Below are 7,001 nucleotides of genomic sequence, written 5' to 3' on the forward strand. Positions count from 1 at the left end.
AAATGTACAGGACAGGGTGAATTTCGGGTCTATAGATGAGGACCTGTGCTGGAGTTAAGGTCGGGAAATTTTGTATTATTTGTTGAATTCAGCATGGGGGGGGGGGGGGGGGGGGGTTACTGTCAGTCATCAGAGGTCACTGCAGCAGCTCTTATCATCTGTCACGTTACGTAACTGTACCGTGGCCACGCGCGTCCTACCGTACCGAGCGCGCGGACACGTCACGTGCTCCACGGTCACTGAACACACCAGAGGAGCTTCAGCTTGAACGCGAAGGTTGTGAGAAGGCGCACGCGCGTGTGTGCCCATGCCCTCTGAACCACTTTAAGGGGGACTTCAAGCCAAAGCAAGCCACTTTGCTAACATTAGTAGTAGTATTAGTAGTAGTGTTGCTGTGTCACTTACCCGCTGTTAAATGATCTGTCCGTTCCGCTTTAGCAACTCATGCAGCGACTGCTCTGAAGTAAACTATTGCACCGTATTATCGATCGCTAGCGGCTACTTGATTTACCATGGCACTTTCTGCATGTAATCCGTCAGATCATGTTAGCGCCTGGGGTCTCGCCTGTCCACTCGTATGAAGCAGGTTAAAGATTTTGTAACCGCATGTCTCAGCTGGAATTGCAGAACATCTGAAATGACTGACAGATCGAGCAGTGACTCGAGGGTTGAATCACGCCTTTTCTCCCCGCCCACTGTGTGTAAATCCGCCAACAGGACTGCATGGCGAGGCGGCGTGCAGCCGCGCGGGTTAAAGAGAAGGGTTAAATTTTGTTGGTTTTCTATGACCAGATCATAACTTTCACTGAAATGCATTCTTCATATACACCGTATGTTGCAGTAAGCAATGGTACTTGTGCTCTTGTTTTTCAAGTGCAGTGTAGCTACTTACTCATCGCCCTCACACGCATATACACACACACACACACACACACACACACACACACACACACACACACACACACACACACACACACACACATATATATATATATATATATATATATATATATATATATATATATATATATATATATATATATATATATATATATATATATATATATATATAATGTATATGTATGTAGGGGCACAGATTAGGCATAACAATATGACCACCCGCCCAATATTGGGTGGTTCCATGAAATTCCGGAGTAAGAACGGGTGCTTTGAGGATGGATTGGATTGTAGTTAATGTCAACAGTCTCCTACACTGACTCAGGACTACAGTTTGCTTCTGATCATCATCACTGTACCCCGCAACATTGTATATCTGCTTCAAATGGACATTCGGTGCAACCCAGATGAGGATGGGTTCCCTCTTGAGTCTGGTTTCTCGCAAGGTTTCTTCCTTATGCCATTTCATGGAGTTTTTCCTTTCCACAGTTGCTCATCAGGGACAAACTTACTTACAAAGAACATATTTACTTTTAATCACCACATTATCTGTGTAAAGCTGCTTTGAAACAATGTTCATTGTTAAAAGCGCTATACAAATAAAAATGAATTGAATTGAATTGAATATTATTTTGGTACCGTTGAGCATTAACAGCATTAGTCTTGGCTGCCCATGACCCTTTTGCCTGTTTATCAGTGTTTATTCCTTGGACCACCTTGGATAGATATTGCCCAGTGCTCGAATTGAGAATGGGCTGGGGAGTTCCGGGACCCCCATAAGGCATTAGGGACCCCCCATGACAAGTAAAAAATAGACTTAGAGGGGGTCTCCAGGATTATTTTAGTAAAACATATATGGATTACACAACAACTGAGGACCCCCCCAGTAAGACTTGACTCAATTAGAGCACTTATACTGACCACTGCAGACCGGGAACACCCAACAAGACCTGCAAATTTGGAAATGCTCTGAAAAGGTTGTCTAGCAATCACAATTTGGCCCTTGTCAAACTTTCTCCTGCTTCTAATACATAAAATTTGAGGACAAATAGTTAAATTGCTGCCTAATGTATCCCACCACTAACAGGTGCATGCTGAAGAGATAATCAGTGTTTTATTCACTCTCCAGTCATAATGTAATAATGTCATAATGGTATGCCCGGGCAATATATATATATATATATATATATATATATATTTTTTTTTTTTTTTTTAACATATAGACAACATGGGATACAGTTTGAGGAAATCCGCTATACAGCACTGCCTTTCTGTTTGCCTCCTTTTTTGGAAACTTTTAACGTTTTTGTGCACAACAGGGGGTTTCCTTTCAAACAGGATTCTAAGTTTTTAAGTCTAACCTTTTAAGCATATGAACTTATAGTTAACTATAGTAATAACCTGTGAAGAACCAGCCATCCTAAGAGTTTGAATAAATATGAAATTGGTGGTTGGTAAAAATAATTATTAATCTTGGGCCATGCGAATTGTTAAAGTAATATTTGCTGTCCTGTCTGAGTAGTGATTATCTGCTTATGAGTCTCTCTCTCTCTCTCTCTCTCTCTCTCTCTCTCTCTCTCTCTCTCTCTCTCTCTCTCTCTCTCTCTCGCACTCTCTCTTTCTCTCTCTCTCTCTCTCCCTCTCTCTCTCTCTCTTTCTCTCGCTCTCTCTCTCTCTCTCTCTCTCTCTCTCTCTCTCTCTCTCTCTCTCTCACTCACTCTCTCTCTCTTTCTCTCTCTCTCTCTCTCTCTCTCTCTCTCTCTCTCTCTCTCTCTCTCTCTCTTTCTCTCTTTCTCTCTCTCTCTCTCTCTCTCTCTCTCTCTCTCTCTCTCTCTCTCTCTCTCACTTGTGCTCTCTCTCTCTAAAGATTTTTAATATTTTTATATTTTTATATTTCTAAGAGAAATATATTTAATTATTTATTATGCTTAGCATGCAAAGGATATAACTGATATAATCCATAAAGTGAATGTTACAGCTGAAATGAAACAAACAAAAAAGAGGATTTGGCCCTATTTGAAAGTACACTATATGGTTAAACATATGTATAACAAAGTTAAATCACACAATTAAATAAAATGACTTTGTGTACTGTTGTATTACAATTTCCCTTAACTAAAATTATGTGGCCCAAACTTTTTTTAGCATAACATTATCCCTGTGTGTGAAGCAAAGTCTATATACACCTAGTTTACAAAGGTTGGTGTACTGTATAAGTGTGATTTGCACTAGGCTCTAATATCAGCCCTAGTGAATGGGGGAATTTGCAAATCCCCACATCCACACTTCAAAATCTGGTGAAAACCATTCCCCGAAGATTTAATAAATAATCTAATCTGGAAAGGGAGGTTACAAATTAGACATGCCTGTGGTAGTCAAATGTTTACAAACCTTTGCTCATATTGTGTATGTAAGAATGTGCAGTGGTAAGGTTTTCACAATATGGGCCCAAGTTAACTCAAGAGTAAGTACTAAATGCTCTGGATCTGAGAATCACCAGGACCTGTTATACAGTAAGATATATTTTCCCATTTCGATATGTTTACCTGTTTCTTAAGAGGGCAGGGTCAATGTAAAACAATACAACGTTTTTCTAACTGATACACCTTTATACACATGATATAAGGGTGTATGGGATTACTAAATATTTAGTTGAGAATAGAAATTGTCATTTCATGGTATGTTTTTCACAATTACCAGATTTAAGTCCATTTGAGCACTTAGACAGCACTCTCCACATTTAAATGTGTTTTTTCTAAGAGAGTTCTGTGGACTAGTATAATTTATGTCAAGGTGCTCAACAACAAGTGAGTCACATATATAGCATCAGTCATAATGTATGTGATTTCATGCTTTTCAAATGACCCAGAAAAATTGCTAAAAAATTATTAATCACTCTTTTAGACATGTGAGCATGAACAAAAGTGACCTGTACACTGAACAACCACTGAATGACAGTTTATCTGTCCAGTCTCTTAGCATTCTGAATTGTATGCTAATATTTTGACATAAAATACAAGAGTTTAGTAGCATGCTGCTGCTAAACAATTCCTGACTGTACATTTCAGTGAAGTGGGTTTAAACTGAAGTAAAGTCAGAAAATTAGGCCCTATTGTGCCATCTAGTTGAAAGAAAATGTTAGTGCACACGTTGCGACATTTTTCTATTTCGGCTGGATCCACCCACACAAAATGAATAAAGAGAAATTCTCTCTCTCTCTCTCTCTCTCTCTCTCTCTCTCTCTCTCTCTCTCTCTCTCTCTCTCTCTCTCTCTCTCTCTCTCTCATTTTTTTTGTAGTTTTTTCTTATTCTAGAGCCTATTAGTGAACAGTTCATTAAACAGTACACTTCAACAATTATAAAACTATACTCAATGGACATTGACTGGTACCAGCCCTTCTAAATCTGGTTCCTTTCATGTTTCTTCCTCTTATGATCTCAGGGAGTTTTTGCTTGCCACTGCTGCCACTGGCATGCTCATTAGGGATAAACTTATGGGCAATAAACTTATAGGCACTAACATATAGAATAAAATGAATAAAATTTCTGTAGAGCTGCTTAGAGACACTTTCTATTTTTAAAAGCACTATACAAATAAAAATGAATTGAACCAAATTGAATATCACTCCGTTTCAATACTTGATTTATCCGGGTCAGGACCCTGGTGAGCCGAGAGCCTTTCTCATGAACCCTGAAAGATGATGGGGTGGAGGGAAAGCTCCCTGCACACTGTGCCCACAAAGCTCACACATTGATTATACTGCTTTGTTTTTGGTCAGTGGTAGGAAACCAGAAAACCCAGAGGAAACCCACATAGACACAGGAAAAAGTGCACAGAGAGTTTGAGAGCACCCTGAGCTTGAAATCCAACTAAAAACCCTGTAGCTGTTAAGAGACAATGCATAAATAATACATGTATTAATATTAATATCCCAAAGGGTTCTTTTTTAATACAGTTGTTGTAAAACAATGTTTGAAGTGCATGTTTGGTTTGCATTCCATGTCGCACATTATAATAAGGCATTTTGTTTTGATTTACTGACTATTTTTGTATATCTGAGCATCAGTATGAAGACCAACTAATGTTTTTTTTCACAGTTTTATTCATGACATGACAATAAATCTTAATATAAATACAGTACCAGACAAAACTATGGACACACCTTCTCCTTCAGTGTTTTTTTCTTAAATTTTTCTTTTAATTTCAATATTGTACATTAATATTGAGGATGTCCAACCTATGATAGAACACGTATGGCATTATGTAGCAAACAAAAACAACAGTTAAATCATCCACAATATATGACATTTTTTGCCCGTGCTTTAGACCATCATTTGTTCTGTGCAGAAAGAAAGTACAAGCACAGAGTCAAAAGCCCTATTAATGCTACCAGTTAACGAATACGACTATACAAATCCATATTATGGCAAGAAACACTCGTTTAGGTAAAGAGAATTTAGGTAAAAAATAAAGGTCAGTCACTTTAAATGTTTCCACAAATGCAGTTGTCAGAACCATCAAACGCTATAATGACACAGGCTCTTATAAGGACTTTCCCAGGAAAGGAAGAGCTACCACTGATGCAGAGGCTAAGTTTACTAGAATTACTAGCCCAGAAACAGATCATTTACAGCACCTCAGATAAAAGCACACATAAATGTTTCTCAAATTTTAAGTTCAAGATTTTTGCTTCTAACTACTGTGTCTTTACTGGATGTAAAATGGATGGTTCCTGAATGTGTGGTTCCAACTGTTAAGTGAAGAGGAGGAGGTGTGTTGGTGTAAGGATGCCATCCCCTCTGTCAAACATGGAGGAGGAAACATTCTGCTTTGGGGATGTTTCTCTGCTAAGAGAACTAAAGAATTTTGGGTGAGAACTGCCTGGCCTTAGCCAAAACACTGTAGATAGGTCGTGGATGGGTCTTTCAGCATAACAACCAAAGAGATGGTTGTGGACTTTAGGAGAGCACAGAGCAGCCATTCTCAACTGATCATCAATGGATCCTCAGTGGAGATCGTCAAGAGCACTAAATTCATTGGTGTTCATCCAGCGGATAACCTCACCTGGTCACTCAACACCAGCTCCATCACCAAGAAAGCCCAGCAGTGTCTCTACTCCCTGAGAAGGCTGAGGAAAGCCCATCTCCCTCCCCTGATCCTGACCATGTTCTACAGAGGAACCACTGAGAGCATCCTGAGCAGCTGCATCACTGCCTGGTTTGGGAACCGCACTGTTTTGGATCGCAAGACCCTACAGAGGATAGTGAGGACAGCTTAGAAGATCATTGGAGTCTCTCTCCCCTCTATCATGGACATTTACACCACACGCTGCATCAGGAATCAGGATCAGGAAAGCGGTTCCGAAGCATTCGGGCCGTCACATCCAGACTGTGTAACAGCTTTTTCCTGCAAGCCATCAGGCTTCTCAATACACAGAACTAAAATGGAACTCACACATACAGACACACACACACACACACACACACACACACACACACACACACACACACACACACACACACACACACACACACACACACACACACACACACACACTCTAACTCAGCTGTGTGTTACCGAACTGTACAACCTAACTTAACACACACTCAATACTCATCTCAATCCATTCCACCATCATTTGTTTATTATTATTTATACTTAACCCTATTACACTGTTTACATGCTGTTTTTTGCACTGCATTGTGTTTGTTTGTATATATACTCTTGCTTATAGTTTTTATAGTTCTCTTTGCACAGTACTGTATATTCAGAGTATACAGTAGGTTTACTGGTCGGCGCTATCTTGTGTTATGTGTATTGTCTTGTGTTGTCTGTCAGTCTGTACTGTTTTTCATCGGCATTGTTTGCACTAGGTTGCACTCGATGCACTTTATGTAGCTTTGTGTTGTGTTGTAGCTCGATGTTGTTTACTGTAGCACCAGGGTTCTGGAGAAACGTTGTCTTGTTTTTGCTGTGTACTGTGTACCACTGGGTATAGTAGAAATGACTATTAAAGCCTCTTGACTTGACTAATTTGGGTCTGTAGGGGTCAGATTTCTTGCTGGTTGGTATGGGATGAAATGTTTATTTCAATCGATCAAAT

General features: G+C 39.6%; 1 protein-coding gene and 1 long non-coding RNA gene across 4 annotated transcripts in view; one reads left to right on the forward strand and one right to left on the reverse strand.

Annotated features, from left to right (window-relative positions):
• Window positions 1-685, reverse strand: part of sertad2b (SERTA domain containing 2b) — a 40,842-nt gene extending 40,157 nt beyond the window's left edge. The window contains exon 1 of one of the 3 annotated variants that reach the window (XM_083538253.1): window positions 406-685. The gene's annotated coding sequence lies outside the window, so the exon portion shown is untranslated. The remainder of the gene's footprint in view (window positions 1-405) is intronic. The other 2 variants (XM_083538260.1, XM_083538255.1) reach the window with 2 other exon arrangements.
• Window positions 1-7,001, forward strand: part of LOC310724372 — a 97,134-nt gene that overhangs the window by 59,625 nt on the left and 30,508 nt on the right. The window lies entirely within an intron of this gene.

The sequence above is a fragment of the Silurus aristotelis genome, assembly GCF_946808225.1.
Source record: "Silurus aristotelis genome assembly, chromosome: 4".
NCBI classification, from domain to species: domain Eukaryota; kingdom Metazoa; phylum Chordata; class Actinopteri; order Siluriformes; family Siluridae; genus Silurus; species Silurus aristotelis.